The sequence below is a fragment of the Callithrix jacchus genome, chromosome 7, assembly GCF_049354715.1.
Source record: "Callithrix jacchus isolate 240 chromosome 7, calJac240_pri, whole genome shotgun sequence".
Taxonomy (NCBI): Eukaryota; Metazoa; Chordata; class Mammalia; order Primates; family Cebidae; genus Callithrix; species Callithrix jacchus.
This window is the reverse complement of record NC_133508.1, coordinates 53,488,737-53,504,722: the sequence shown is the minus strand read 5'-3', so window position 1 is coordinate 53,504,722 and position 15,986 is coordinate 53,488,737. Positions and strand designations below refer to the sequence as shown.

Below are 15,986 nucleotides of genomic sequence, written 5' to 3'. Positions count from 1 at the left end.
AAAAAATTACTTTAATTAGCCAGGCTTGGTGGTGAGTGACTGTATCCTAGCTACTCAGGAGGCTGAGGTGGGAGGATCACTTGAGCCCAGGAAGTAGAGGCTGCAGTGAGCCATGATCACTCCACTACACTCCAGCCTGGGTGACAGAGCAAGACCCTGTCTCAAAACAAAAAGAAAAGGAAAAAGAAAAAGAGTAGCTCTTCCCAGCATTGCACTGAGGAAGTCAGGCTGGTGCTGGAAATGGTCACAATGGGAGTGAATATTGCAAGTGGAAGTCAGCTCCCGCCCCTGCACTGGAGCCCACTGAGGCCTGGATTGGGAGAGACAAGATGGAGAGGCCCAGGGGCCCCCTGCTTCCCCAGCAGGCTCCAGCCCCTCAGCCCAGCCCTGCTGATGCCTCTGCCCTCCCTTGCCTGGGTGTGGTATGTGGTGATGAAATTGGTAGAGGCTGAGCCCCAGATCCTATTATCTCCTCCAGGGTGTGACAAATGCCTGTGACTGGCCCTGCTGTGATCTCCCCCAACCGGAGCCTGAGGACTGGGGGTGGGGGGTTCTTCTGAATCCATTCCCTATTCTTGACCCCCCTCTGGGCAGCAGGATCCTTCACACCAGATTCCACGGAGGCCCTAAGCCGTGCCCCATGGCAGAGTGGCCCTGATACCTCCCAAAGAAGAGTGACAGCAAGTGGTGTCACACACACCTTGCCTCACCACTAATCTACACCTGTCCCCTCAGGGTGGGGCAAAACAAGGCTCTGCAGGTAGCAAGTGGGGACGCGCCCTGGGAGGCTGTGCTGCTTGGGTGAGGTGGTGGCTGGCAGCACTGGTCACCCAGGGCCTTGGTGGCACCGTGAACTCAGCCCACAGCTGGCTCAGACTCCTGGATCCGGTGGCTTCTGGGGTCTGGGCAGGTGGTGGGAGTCTTGGGGGCACCTGGAGCTAAGTACCTGTGCTCTGGCTGGGGAGGAGCTGCAGGGTAGAAGGGTCCCCCACACCCTTTTCCCAAACAGGTGCCTCCCTCCCTGACACCCACGCTGCACCTACTGTTTTCCAGGAACAGGCCAGTGCAATCGTTGAGTCAGCGGATCGAGGCTGCTGTCACCTGGCAGCACCACAGGGTGAGACTGCTGTCTGCAGGACCCAGCAGGGCCTGCCCAGGAGCCCCAGACCTGGCCAGGCTCCCGTTACCCGCCCCGTGCCAGTGTTCCTGCCTGGCACTCGGCTCTGCGTCTCTGGCTCTCCTCTCCTTCCCCACCCTCTAGCCCAAACATCACCTCATGCCCAAACCCAGCCTGTCTCCAATTCCACAGATGCCAAACTGGCTGGTCCCTGGGGGTAGGATGCAGGATGAGAAGACCTGGGTTTGAGTTCCAGGACCACACTGACTGGCTGTGTGGCCTTGGGCAAGTCCCTTTACCTCCCTGAGCCTCAGTTTCTTCATCAATGAGAGGCAAGTTGTCCTCCCATCATGTCATGCTGTTGAAAGGGATCAAGTGCCCAGTGCAGTGCCCGGCCTGCAGGATGAACTGGGGAAATGGTTTTTGCAGAATATGCCGCAGACTCTTCCCCAGCAGGACCTGTTCTCCCAGGGCCTGTGGAGAAGGAAGTGGCGAGAGCTTTTCTCAACCATCTGACATTAATCAGCGTGCAGTCATCATGTTCACACCAGCTCTGAATGCTGTCGCTGGTGAAATGTGCTTGAGCTTCGGGGCTCTCACCTTGGCCAGCCCTGGGCTCCGGGCTTGGGCAGAGCTGGTGCCAGGTCTGGGGCTCCTGGCATGAATGAAGCCTGAAATGTGGATAGGTGAGGTTGGGACATGGGAGAACCCAACTGGTCAAAGAGGGGAGTGGGTGAGGCTGCCTGGGTGGGGGCCACTGGCCAGGCACCTGCAGGTGGGGAGGCCTGGCCATCTCTGGAGCAGCTCTGGTGATGCCTCTGGTCAAAGCGTTCGTCCTAGAGGGTTTGTCCCACGCCCGGATTCTGGTCTTAGCACATGGCCCCTGCTCCAGATAGGTCCTTCTTACTTGTTTTGGGTTTGAGAGGAATTACGAAATTGTTAGGGTAATTGGCAGCATGGAGGGCACTGTACAAGACTGGCAAAGGGGGGCTGGAAGGGCTGGGAGGAGAGAGCCTGGCACACCAGGATTGCTCAACAGATGACGGTGAAGAGGGAGGGGTTGTGTGAGCGGCGGGGGCAGGCGGGAGTAAATCAGTGAATGAATAGTGAGTGAGTGACTGACTCAGTGGACACGTAAGCCAGAACCTCAGTAAAAACATCAGCCAACACCAGCGTAGCTCTCACTATATGCGCAACATTGTTCTGAGGACTTTACTTGTAAAACTCACTCAGTCCTCACAAAAAAACCCTGTGAAGGAGGCACTATGATTATTCCCCTTTTTTTTTTTTTTTTTGCGACAGGAGTCTCCCTCTGTTGCCCAGGCTGGAGTGCAGTGGTGAGATCTCGGCTCACTGCAACCTCTGCCACCCAGGTTGAAGCAATGCTCGTGCCTCGGCCTCCAGAGTAGCTGGGATTACAGGCACACGCCACCACATCTGGTTGATTTTTTGTATTTTTAGTAGAGACAGGGTTGCACTGTGTTGGCCAGGCTGGTCTCGAACTCCTGACCTCAGGTGACCCACCTGCCTTAGCCTCCCAAAGTGCTGGGATTACAGGTGAGTCACCGCACCCAGCCTATTACTACACTTTACCGAGAAGGGACCAGAGGCACAGAGAGGTTAAGTAACTTGTCCAAAGTCACACAGCTGGTAAGTGACTGAGTTCAGACTAGAACACAGGCAGCCTGGCTCCGTAGTCTCCAGGTACCAAAACCCTTCAGGATTATGAAGAGAGTTGAGAGCTGAGGGGATAGGAGGATGGACTCCTCTTTTGCAGTCTCTGCAGTCTCAGCCTTGAGACTCCAGACTTCATGCCATTCAGTTCGTCATTCATTCATGCTGCATGTTTGCCGGTCAGTTGCTTGCTCGCTCATCCACTCACTGAGTACTGGCTCTGGGAGTGTGAAGAGGTGAGATTCGTAAGATTCTGTCCTCCCCGGTCCTAGTTTACCTTACAGGGCTCAGTTTAGGTGCCACGTTCTCCAGGAGGAGCACAGGCCCTTTCCATCAATATCATCTCCTTCCTCGGCTCTCTCCAGCCAGGCAGTGCTTATGTTCTGAATTCTTGGAATACCGTGGGTGCTCAATAAATGCTTGAGGAGGCATCCTGTTGCCGCTGAGCCTTCTCCTGGGTTCTCATGGCTCTCCCTGCTCTTTGTCCCTTCCTGGATGGGACCAGGATGTCACCCCAGCCAGGATGCTCCAGTATCTGGACAGAACCTGGGTGCCCCTGCACCTCCCATGACCTTCCCATCCCACGAGTGGAATGGAAACTTCCCGGACACTGGGTCCAGCCAGGGGCCATGGTCAGCGGTGCTGGGATTCACCTCTGCCTTGAGAGGGAGGGAACTGGGCCCGCCTGGGCTCAGCAGCCAACAGCAGCCTCTTCCTTCCCTCACGAAGTGCTTGTTTTCAAATTCCTGAGGCCTGCGTCACCCCCAACCCTGTGTCCGCTGGCCCTGGCTGCCTCTGCTTCCTTCCTCCTCTAGCTGGACCAGGCTGATCTGTAGGATGGGGCACTGGGCCAAGCCTCTCCGTCCCATTGCCCACAGCTAGGGCCAGAGCCTCGAGCTGGCTGACTGGGGAGCCCCAGGGATTAGTGGGACATAACATAAAAAAACTTAGGACCCCTCATCCCAGCCCCTCTGGATAGAGCATGGAAATTCCAAGTCTTTTTGTTCTGCAGGGAACAGTGCAGGCTGGTGAAGAATCATGGGCTGGTAGCCAGAAGTAGCTATCTTCAAGGACGGGTTAGCTGGTCTGGGGAAGTGCTGAGCAGGGCATATTCCCCTAGAGAGGCCTGCTCTGGGCCCAGGAGGCCCAGTGGAGGTCAGACCTCATTCAAGCTCTCTTCCCAGCTGGGAGTTTTTTCTTTTTTTTTCTCCCTCTGAGACAGAGTCTCACTCTGTTCCCCAGGCTGCAGTGCAGTGGTGTGATCTTGGCTCACTGCAACCTCCACCTCCTGGGATTACAGGTGACCACCACCACACTCAGCTGATTTTTGTATTTTTAGTAGGACAGGGTTTCACCATGTAGGCCTGCCTGGTCTCGAACTCCTGACTTCAAGTGATCTGCCCACCTTTGCCTCCTAAAGAGCTGGGATTACAGGCGTGAGACTTTGCACCCAGCCAGTGGCTGGGAGTCTTGAACAACTAGGGCAGTGGGGTTGGTTTCAAACTTGACCTCACGTGCATCAGAATCACCTGGGGTATCTGGTAAAAGAACAGACTCCCACGCCCTGGCCTCTGAGGTTCTGATTCAGTCGGTCTGAGTGGAGCCCAGGGAGCTGAAGTTTTGGCTTCCCTGGTGATTCAGTTGCCAGAGGCCCAAACTGTGGAAAGCTAGCGCTCAAGAGGGTGAATAGCACAGAGCAAGGCCTGCTCTGCTGCTCACATGCTGCTGACCTCCTAGAGCTGTGTGGCCATTTCGGCAGGTACTATTTAAATCTAGAGGCCAGGTATGGCGGCTCATGCCTGTAATCCCAGCACTTTGGGATTCAAGGTGGGCAGATCTCTTGAGGTCAAGAGTTCAAGACCAGACTGGGTAATATGGCAAAACCCTATCTCTACAAAAAGTACAAAAAAATGTAGTTGGGTGTGGTGGCGCACACCTGTAGTCCTAGCTACTCAGGAGGCTGAGGTAGGAGAATGGCTTGAGCCCAGAAGGCAGAGGTTGCAGTGAGCTGTAATTGTGCCACTGCACTCCAGCTTGAGTGACAGAGCAAGACCCTGTCTCAAATAAACAAATAATTAATTTAAATTAATTAAAATGGAATAAAATTAAAGTCAGTTCTTCAGGTGCACCAGACATATCTCAAGTGCTCAGTAGCTGAGTGTGGGCAGCGCAAAGCAGATGTAAAATATTACTTTCTTTTTTTCTTTTTCTTTGAGACAGAGTTTTGCTCTTGTTGCCAAGGCTACAGTGAAGTGGTATGATCTTGGCCCACTGCAACCTCCGCCCCCCGGGTTCAAGTGATTCTCCTGCCTCCGCCTTCTGAGTAGCTGGAATTATAGGTGACTGCCACCAAAGCCTGGCTAATTTTTGTATTTTTAGTAGAGACGGGGTTTACCATGTTGGCCAGGCTGGTCTGGAACTCTTGACCTCAGGTGATGCACCTATCCTGGCCTCCCAAAGTGCTGGGATTACAGGCATGAGCCACCTTGCCTGGCCCAGGTGTAAAATGTTTCTGTCCATCCATCATTCCATCCATAGCAGGTTCTTCCGGACTGCTGTTCTCCAATGTCAGCTTCAGAGGCAGAGATCTTTGCTCTGTTCATTGCTACATCCACAGCGTCCAACTCAGTGCCTAAAACAGAGCTGGAGATCAGTAAATTTTTTTTTTTTTGAGATAGAGTTTCATTCTGTCACCCAGGCTGCAGCGAAATGGCATGATCTGAGCTCACTGCAACCTCTGCCTCCCGGGCTCAAGTGATTCTCCTGCCTCAGCTGGGATTACAGGTGTGCACCACCATGCCCAACTTATTTTTGTATTTTTAGTAGAGATGGAGTTTCACCATGTTGGCCAGGCTGGTCTCGAACTCCTGACCTCAAGTGATCCGCTTGCCTCAGCCTCCTAAAGTGCTGGGATTACAGGCGTGAGCCACCATGGTGGGCCCAGTAAATCTTTTTCATTTGTGTTTTTATGGTGGTAACATAGATGTAACACAAAATCGACTGTGTTAAGTGTTTGGGAGTGCACAGGTCAGCGGCATTAAGTGCGTTCACATTGTTGTGCAACCGTGACACCGTGCAACCGTGACACCGTCCAACCGCAGGACTTTTTCATCATCCCAAACGGAAACTCTCAACTCAACCACAGCTCCCATCAATGTTTTCTGAATAAAATAAATGAATAACCTTGGTCAAATCACTTCCATTCTCTGGGCTTCGGCTTCTTCCTTTACAAAATGGGTAGCATGGCCGGGCACGGTGGCTCGAGCCTGTAATCCCAGCACTTTGGGAGGCCAAGATGGGCAGATCACAAGGTCAAGAGATCGAGTCCATCCTGGCCAACATGGTGAAATCTCATCTCTACTAAAAATACAAAAATTAGTAGTGGCACGCACCTATATTCCCAGCTTCTCGGGAGGCTGAAGCAGGAGAATCTCTTGAACCCGCGAGGCAGAGATTGCAGTGAGCCAAGATCTCGCCACTGCATTCCAGCCCGGGTGACAGAACAAGACTCCATCTCAAAAACAAAAACAAAAAACTCAAAATGGATAGCATATGCATTCTCACCCTGCAAGTTCATTGCAAGGATTAAATGAGATGAAGCCTGTGTTTAGCACAAGCCCTGGCACACAGCAAGTGCTCGTCAAATGTTAGCTGTTCCTGTATTATTATTACCTCACCAGGAAGTCTTCCCTGAACATTCCACACCACTTTGCAAGACTAGAGCAGCCCCATTCAAGGCAGCTGAAACAGAGACCGCTGCTGTGTGAATCACGTGGGCGTGTTCTGTCTCCAGGGCGGGAACTGTTGCTCGCCCTTTGTGTGCCAGCTAGCCTAGTTACCCTGATGACCAAAGGCCCCCACCCACATCCTGCAACAACCCCCTGAGTTGGAAGGAACCCTTTTGTGGATGCCATTGTCCAGATGGGAACGCTGAGGCCCATGGTACTGAGGAAGCCAGTGACAGAGCCAAGACTCAAAGCAGGCCTCCCCATTCCAATACCCTTCAGAGACACCGCCCAGCACAGGGGAGCCAGTAACTGAAGGAATGGGTGGATGGATGAAGTGAAAGTTGTCAGGCTGGAGGGCCCCATTTTGCAGCTGAAGAAACAGGCTCAGGGAGGTTAAGTGAGGCGCTTGGCAAATATTTGTGGAATTGATCACACATGGTCAGAGGGCAGGGCATGTTAGCCAGGGGCTCTGAACCTGTAGTACCTTTAATCTCTGCCCCAAAAAGACAGTCAGGACAGCTTCTTGCCCTGGACCGGAAGTTGTCATGATGGGGTATGCCAGTGACACAGCCCAGGGCTCTTCTTCCGTTTTTTTTTTTTTTTTTTTTCTTTTTTTGAGCCGGAGTCTCACTCTTTTGCCCAGGCTGGAGTGCAGTGGCTCGATCTTGGCTTACTGCAACCTTTGCCTCCTGGGTTCAAGCAATTCTCCTGCCTCAGCCTCCCGAGTAGCTGGGATTACAGGCACCACAAAGAGACGCTAACTCTTGGCCTCGTGAGGGAAAGAAGGCATTTCTTTGGCTTTGGTGTCAGACAGGCTCAGTTCTGTCACAGGTCCTGAGACAAGAGAGGAGTCTTGCTGAGCTCTTAAACTTCCTAAGCTCCAGACCCTTCTGAGATGCTGTGAAAGCTGTGGCCTCCAGCCAGGGGTGAGCTGGCAAATGTTTAACAACCTGCTCTCTGAGAGGAAAAGAGAAAAAAATAAAATGGGAAAAAGTGGCTTGCACCTGTAATCCTAGTGCTTTGGGAGGCTGACGTGGGTGGATCACTTGAGGTCAGGAGTTTGAAACCAGCCTGGCTATCATGGTGAAACCTGGTCTCTACTAAAAATACAAAAAATTAGTCAGGCGTGGTGGCAGGCACCTGTAATCCCAGCTACTTGGGAGACTGAGGCAGGAGAATTGCTTGAACCCAGGAGGCAGAGGTTGCAGTGAGCTGAGATTGTGCCACTGCACTCCAGCCTGGGTGACAGAGCAAGATTCCCTCTTAAAAAAAAAAGGCTGGACACGGTGGCTCATGCCTGTAATCCCAGCACTTTGGGAGGCTGAGGCAGGTGGATTACAAGGTCAGAAGATAGAGACCAGCCTGGCCAACACAGTGAAACCCCATCTCTACTAAAATATAAAAAATTAGCTGGGCGTGGTGGCAGGATCCTGTAGTCCCAGCTACTCGGGAGGCTGAAGCAGAGGAATCACTTGACCCCAGGCAGCGGAGGTTGCAGTGAACCTAGATCCCACTCTGGCACTCCAGCTTGGTAACAGAGCAAGACTCCGTCTAAAAAAATAATAAAAAAGGAGTCATTTCTATGATCCAAACTAGAGGTGGGAGAATCTTCAGGGACTGGCGAGGACTGGGGAAGGTGACATCTTGCAGTCCTGGGAGGTGCGTCAGGGGAGGGCAGAAGTCAGGCGGGTGCCTCACCCCTTCATGGGTCAGAGGCTCCTGAGATCATGTCTTTCTTTTCCAAGCAGCAGAGGTGACCGTGTGGCTCCCTGCCCTTCTCTTTGGGCCACTTTCAGAAGCCAAGCAGTGGGGAGGTCAGAATAGCCAGGCGCTGCTGACAGAGTTTGCCCAGATCTGGAAAGACAGGCTCCCCTGTTCCCACCCCACTTACCCTGACTTCAATCCCGGGGCTGTGGGAGATGGGGGTGGAAGATGCCACCCAGGCAGCCCCTCCCATCCCTGCATGGACACTGTCATGACCCTGGACATCCGAGAAAGCGCACCTGTGGCCAGGTGCGGCGGCTTACCCCTGTAATCCCAGCACTTTCGAAGGCCAAGGTGGGTGGATCACCTGAGGTCAGAAGTTTGAGACCAGCCTGACCAACACAGAGAAACCCCGTCTGTACTAAAAATACAAAAATTAGCCAAGCATGGTGGCGCATGCTTGTAATCCCAGCTACTTAGGAGGCTGAGGCAGCAGAATCTCTTGAACCCGGGAGGTTGTAGTGAGCTGAGATCAAGCTATTGCACTCCAGTCTGGGCAACAAGAGCAAAAACTCCATCTCAAAAATAAAAAAGAAAGTGTACCTTTGGCAATGGGGTACCAGATCACGGTGGCACCTCTCCCCTTGGTGGTGGCATCTGGAACCCTTGCACACAGGGGACAGGGAGCCTGATGTGAAGGAGGCTTGACTATTGAAGCTACACTGAGGACAGTCCTTCTCACTTTGGGAGAGGAGATGGCACTCCCTGCCGCTGTTCCAGAATTCCTCTCCATGGAAGGAGAGGAGAACACCGTAACATGTTAGAGCACAAAGGGGCTCCATGGCAAAGGCAAGGCTTCTGTTACAAAGATGGGGACCTGAGGCCAGCCAAGGGGAAGGGCATGTTCACAGTCACACAAGGACTCAGCAGTCAAGTTAGGACCTGGACCCAGTGCATGCGTGGCCAGTCTCTTCTCTCTTCTCTACTGCCTGCCAGAAGGGGCTGAAAGGTGGGGGCCCAATAGCATGGCTGTCCTGGGAGAGGGGTGACCAGCCAAGGCAGGACATTTTCCAGGGGGACCCTTGTGCTGGCTGACTACCTTAGGGGAGGGCACACCACCTCCTAGGAAGCAGACTACCCCTTCGAAAGATGCAGGGACCTGAGAAGTGTGGTGTCTGTGGGTTTGGGGGTGTCAGTAATTTCACTCGGAAGTGGGGGACCTGGGTCGGCCTGGCTTTGCCGCTAACCCTCTGTGCGTTGTTGAGCAGGCCATGGCCCCGCCTCGGCGACAGTCTCTGGCTGTAGATGGGTGGTTTGGGCCAGACCAGTGTTTTAAAACTTGTCTCAAGCTGCAGAATTATTTTCTAGATGCTTAGTATAGAAAACAGACACAGGAAGGGCAGATGCAAGGGCAGTGGGGGCTTGGAGGCAGAGCACAGCGAAAGATGGAGCAGTCTGGTTCTGGAGCCTCCGCTGCTAGACACCCCCTCCCTCCCCTGGAGCGGCTGAGCCCCGACTTAGGGCCATGGCCAGCCTGGGGATTTTATGGCAGGGGCCCGGGCCATACTCTGAGGGAGGCAGTCTGGTACCTCTCCTGACTCCTGAAAGCTGGAGAAAAAGAAATAGAGAAAGATAGAAAGAATGAGAGAGAGAGAGAGAGACAGAGGCAGGGAGAAATAGAGGAAGACAGAGAGAAAAACAGGGAAAGGGAGGTACAAAAAAGAGAAATATTCTAGATGAGATGGAGAAAGACAGGGAGAGAGGGAGGGGGGAGAAAAAAGAAACACATGTTTCCACTCAAAGCTCTTTTTTGTTTAAAATAAAACCAACCCAACAATCTCTGCTGCTGACGGTTGGCCGGAGCCCAGGCCCCAGGCGGAGTGTGACCGCGGGCCTCCTGGCACCCAGCCTGGAAACTCAAGTCACCACCGCCTGAGCTTTGCTCTCCGCAGCCTCTGACATGGTGACTTGTCCCCCGACACTGGCTCAGGTCTGAGGGTCACAGGAGAGACCCCCTGTGCAGGGAGGGTCCCTGAAGCCTCTCCCAGGTCCCTCGAGGTTCCTGCCCACTACGGGAGCCTTTGGGCAATTCTAGGCTGGGAGCCACCAGCCACCGTGAGGCCCGGAGCAGAGGGCCAAGCAGGGAACTGTGGCCAGGAGGAGGGCCTGCCTGAGTGGGGACAGGCTCAAGCTTGGCTTTAATTTGAGGCCTAATCAGCAGGGGCCGGCATCCACCCCTCCTCACCCCAGCTGCGGAGGCCCCTCCATTCCTGCTCTGGAGAGACACATTCCAGCTCCTGCTGCCCCAGGGCCCAGGGCCCCTGAGGTGGGGACTGGAGGGTGGGATGGGCAGGAGAGCAGGCCCATAGGAATCACAGGCCTTGCCTCCCGGCACACCTGGCCAGGCCTGCTCGGAGCCCCATCCCACCGCCTCCTACCCCCTCCCGTATTTGCTCTCCGTCCCAAGATTTGTTCAGGCCTAAGCCCCACATACCCAGGCAAGAAGGAGGCTGGTCTAAGAGAAGCCGCAATTGTAGAGCACACGGGGCCCCCAGCCCTGCCACGTGCCGGGAGCATCATCTCATTCAAGCCTCCTGCACCACGTGCGATTCTAACGTCCACTTTACAGATCATGAAACTGAGGCTCCGAGGGCTTAAAACACTTGTCCAAGCCTTCTGATGGGTAAAATGTGGGATCTGAACCCAGGTTTGCTCACCCACCGTAGCTCCACAGACAGGGGTAGTGGTAGTGGGGAGCTTCTGGGGTATGGGGCCAGCCCTAGCACCCCAGGGCCCATGGAGGGAGCATAGCCCACCCCTCAGGCCCAGGCTTCCATCCCTTCCGGAGCTGAGAGAGGCAGGCCTGAGAACGGCTGATCCCCTGGGTTTTGTTCTTGGCACAAAGGCGCCCGGATCCAGGCTTAGCGGTGAATGGCGAGGGGCCCGCAGCCCCCTCCCTCGGGCAGGGCTGGCAGGCTCAGCCTCTGCTTGCTTCCCCCAGCCCATGAGCTCTCAGCTTCCTATTCAGAACCCAGCTCAGCCACCCACTGGAATATCAACGGCTGGCAGATCTGCAGGGATTAAAGGAGGCAGTGAGGTGCTGGGGTTGGTTGGGGGAGTGCTGAGGGTACGCATATGGGACTCCCCTTTTCCCAGAACCTACTCTGTGCTGGGTAGATGATAATGGGAAAGACCAGAGATGGGAGGGGACTCTCCCAAGGTCACACAGCAAGTCAGACAGAATCAGGGTGCAAATCTGGATGGCCCTGCTCCCAGCCAAGGCCTGTTTTCATCAGATGAGTTTCTTCCATGCTTGGGAAACCCCTGTCCTGTGGCTTCTTTCTGAGATGAAGAGACAGAGAAAAAGAGAAAGGCAGAGAGGAGAACCTGGCAGGGCCGACATGGAGGGAGGGAGGGAGGATTTCTTGTGGGAAGCTCCTCCAATGACTGCCTGACGGGGACGCTGGGGACCGGGGCTGGAAGGATGCAGGTCCCCACCCCAGTAAAGGCTCAGTTGTCTCGAGGGGCAGAGGACTGGCAGGGGTCCCCACTTGGGCGGAGCCCCAGGGATCGGGGAGATGGAGCCCCGCACAGGAGAACCGTACAGCCTCCTGCACCACGTCTGGCCCTGGCTAGGGGGAGGAGTAGCATCTGGGGGTCCTCACCGACCTGGAGGTAGACTTCTTCGGGGGACAGGGGAGTGCAGGTCTGGCTAATGAGGTTCTGGGTGGGCGGAGAGAAGTGCGGGTATGATGGGCACTCAGGCCCTGGGGCCTAGACCTGCTGTGTGGCCTAGGGGAGGTGCAAATGCCTCTCTGGGCTTCAGCCCCACTCTAGAGCCCAGAGCTAGAAGGCCCCCTGATTCTGTTACGGGGTGAGGGTCTGCTTCACAGAATCCCCACGCTGAGGCAGGCTGATGCTGAGCCCCAGATGGGCAAAATTTCATTCAGTCCTCCTTGAAAGCCCACCAGAAGGCTACTGTTATTCTCCCTCTACCTTACCAGTGAGGAAACTGAGGCTCAGAGAGGTCTTGTTCAAGTCACACGGCCGGTAGAGATTTCACAGCCTCACCACTTCTCCCTGCCTTCAGGACGCTGGGCCCTGGCTCCCTTCTCCCCGAGGCAAGGTAGCAGAGGCAGGTGCCTACCTGCCCTCCACCTGCCCCCCAGTCATAGGCACCGTGCCACGGCACCCCCCAGGAATGTTGCTGCATTCCTGTGGCAGGGGTGTGGCTGCCGTGGCTCTGTTTGCCGGAGGCCTGGGCCGTTGCTAAAGCAAGTCCTATCCTCAGGCGCTGAGTCAGCAGGCTGGGCAGCTCTGGCACTCCCAGCAGAGCCCGACCCTCACCAGGAAGGTGTTGGAGGACCGAGGAGGAAGCTCCACTTCCCATGGAGGAGGGGGGGTCCTGGGGCAGGAGTGGGACAAAGGCTGGGTGTGCGGGGGTGGGGTGGGGGAGTGAGACCCAGGAGTCCAGGAAGGGGAAGGGAGATCCCCCAGAGAAGCTGGGAGCAGAGTGAGGATTTCAGACCCGAAGGAAGGCTGTTGCTTCGCTGAGCACTGTCTGAGCCAGGCCCCATGCCAGCAGCTTTGTCCAGCCGCCTTATCTCATATAATAAAACTGACTCACTCTCCTCAGTTCCTCAGCCTCTGTCTTTCATAAGGGGAATCTGAGGTGTGGTCAGTTCTTCCTCAAGAGAAGGACACAGACAGGTCTGTGCCCACGGTGGGAATGGTGGCGACATGACTCCCCCACCCCTCCTCTGATGGGCCAGCCCTGTGAGCCTGGACTCCCGCTCTAGGCCTCAGTTTCCCAGCTTTGCTGGGGTTGGCCAAAAGAGATAGGCCCTGTGACTTCCTCCTCAGGGCTAATACCCTTGATTAGGGACGAGTGACCTCAGCTGACCTCCCCCACGGAGGTCATCTGTCTCCAGACATTGATCCCCCAGGAAGATCTCCCAGGAATCTGAAGGTGGAGGGTGCCTCCATGCTCGGATTCCTTTTACATTATGGGACATGCCCCTGGCCCGCTGCCCTCACCGCACTCCATCCTTCGCCACCATCCAGAGGGCAAAGAAAGGCACACCCTAGGAGAAACAGGAGCAGAGGGTAGAGGGCCTGGGGCCAGGAGGGGCTGGGGACCGAGGGGGCCTGGGTTTTTGGCCTCCTGGTGCCAGCTCTGCTCCCTTCTGGGTCTTCCCAGGAATGGAATTGGCAGGTTGTGGGCTCTGGATGCCAGGGTGGGAAGACAGGTGAAGCCAGGTAGAGTGTGGGGCTCAGGAGGCAGGGAGTTTCCACGGCAGGTTTTGATGATTTTTGATAAGAGAACCAAGGGGTGGTCAGAGTCGGTGGGAGACAGGGCTGGGTAGGGCAGGGTGTGGGGAAGGGCAGCGATCTGACTCCTGGCCAGCCGTGCACTTCTGCCCCACTGTGCAGGGTCTCTGCCCAGGTCTCAGGACCAGGTGTTCCCAGCCGCAGCTGCCCTCCCAGGCTTGGAGTTGGGGAGACTCCAATAGATGACATGGATCTGGGGACTTGGGACTGAGAGAGGCAGTGTCTGCTGTGCTGATCCCCCTTCCTCAGAGGCGTTCACCTGAGAGCAGCTGGACTGAGCTGAGGACCCAGTCTGATGCGGGGAGGTCGCTCTGCCCTGGGAATATCCCTACTCCGACACAGCATCCACAGCCTCTGCCCTCACAGAGCTCCTAGTCTGATGGCAGAGGCCTGGCCTCTGTCCTGCTCAAGCCTCTACTCTCATAGGGAAGCCACAGCCTCTGCCCTCTGAGGAGCGGACATACACTCCATTCTTGGAAGAGTCCCCCAATCCGCTAGAGGAGGCATCACCTCTTCTCCTTGGGGAGCTTGCAGTCTAAAGGCAGAGGCATGCAGATGTAGCGCTGACTGGCAGAGCTGCCCAGAGCCCAGGCCCTTCACCTGCTGGGCCTGTGGAGGCCAACTTGGGGTTGAGGAAGGCAGGGCAGGACCCAGAGATCCCCACCCCTCCCAGGGATCAGCCCAGGGTCAGGCTTGGGTGAGGCCTGGCCTGGCCTGGCTGCCCTGACTGGGGGGTGGTCTCTGCAGACGCACCCCGAGGCACATTCTCAGGCTATGGCATGCGGCAGAGCTACTGGGCAAAACAGTTATTACCGCCCATCACTGGCGAGACAGGGAGGGTCTATTACAGGGTTGGAGCTGCAGGCAGCCCCCCTTCACTCCACCCTACCCACCGCGCACACATACCTGCACCCACACACACCCATGGGCAGACTCACTAGCTGCATGATTTTGAACGCATCCTTTCACTTCCCCATGCCTCAGTTTCTTCATCTGTAAAGGATAATAACATAGGCCTGCCTGGACATGTGAGGCCTGCATATGCCAGAGTCTCCATCCTTTACCCGGTTCCATTGCACAGGACACGAGCACTCTCAGACGTGGACACATCTACAACCCTGAACACTCACCTGGGAACTTACATGCAACGTGCACGCATGTCCTGGCTTGCACATCTTCACCCAAGTACACATACGCCTGTATAAGAAGTTAGAGAGGGGCTAGGGGCATGGTGGCTCATGCCTGTAATTTCAGCATTTAGAGATGCCAAGGCAGAAGGATTGTTTGAGCTCAGGAGTTCGATACCAGCCTGAGCAACACAGGGAGACCCTGTCTCTACAAAGTTTTTTTTTTTTTGAGATGAAGTCTCGTCTCGCTCTTGTCCCCCAGGCTGGAGTGCAATGATGCAATCTCGGCTCACTGCAACCTCCACCTCCCGGGTTCAAGCGATTCTCCTGCCTCAGCCTCCCATGTAGCTGGGATTACAGGCACCTGCCACCACGCCTGGCTAATTGCAGTGAATCAAGATCATGCCACTCTACTCCAGCCTGGGCAACAGCGTGAGACTCTGTCTCAAACAAACAAACAAACACAAATTTTTAAAGAGGTTTTGGGCACATAGCCAAGCTCACTAAGTAGAAGGGAGGATGATTGTGGTGTTGCTGCCCCGGAAGTTTTCTCCTCTTCTGAGCCAGAGTTGGAAAGGGTCTGAAGGTCTGGGATGAGGCTGTCTCTTTTTTATGGCAGAGCTGCAGGTTTCCTCACCAAGAACTCAGTCCTGTAGATCTCAGATCTCAGGATCAGGGCAAGGGACTGGGGCGCCTCGGAGTGTGCTTGTCCTTGGAGACACATGGTCAGTCTCCAGCTTGGCTTTGGGTATTTCTAGTGACCACAGACCTGGGGGAGTGACAGAGGTGTCCTAACCTTTAGCAATGTCCAGTCTGACAGGAGAGGCACAGCCCCCTGCCCCAGGAGCATCGAGTTAGAGGAGGAAGACAGCACAAGTCACCCTCTCAATGAGCCGAGACTTCAGAATGGCAGAGCTAGAAGGCCCCTTAGAGATCTCGAGTCACCAGGAACTTGTTCCAGAGAGATTCACTTAGCGTCCCAAGGGTGGGGGTGCACTGGGGGACAGAGAGTGGGGGGTGTGACACAGCAGGTCTGAGGTGAACTACAGCATGTATACCCTGACTACAGGCCTTCAAAGTCAGAATGCCACGCTCAGCCCCCAGCTCAGACAAACCTGCTGCCTCGTTCCTACCCCTGCCTGATCAGTCGGCAAGTGCCTGGTGTGAGCCTCCGTTTTTACAGATGGGAACATGAGACCAGAAGGAGGAGGGAATTTTCCAGGTGTGAGACATTGAGCAGACTTCCTCCCAGCTTTAGTTTTCTTGTTGGTAAATATCTACAAAAGTGGCCTTTCCATACAGGGT

The 15,986-nt window shown here is 55.1% G+C and overlaps 1 long non-coding RNA gene across 1 annotated transcript; it reads right to left on the bottom strand.

Moving 5' to 3' along the window:
* Positions 1-2,306: 2,306 nt before the first annotated feature.
* On the bottom strand, positions 2,307-12,368 carry LOC128932585 (uncharacterized). Its single transcript, XR_008482590.2, has 3 exons — positions 12,225-12,368; positions 5,187-5,423; positions 2,307-3,011 (listed from the first exon to the last, which is right to left on the bottom strand). It is a non-coding gene; the product is annotated as an uncharacterized LOC128932585 (long non-coding RNA).
* Between the last annotated feature and the right edge of the window lie 3,618 nt (positions 12,369-15,986).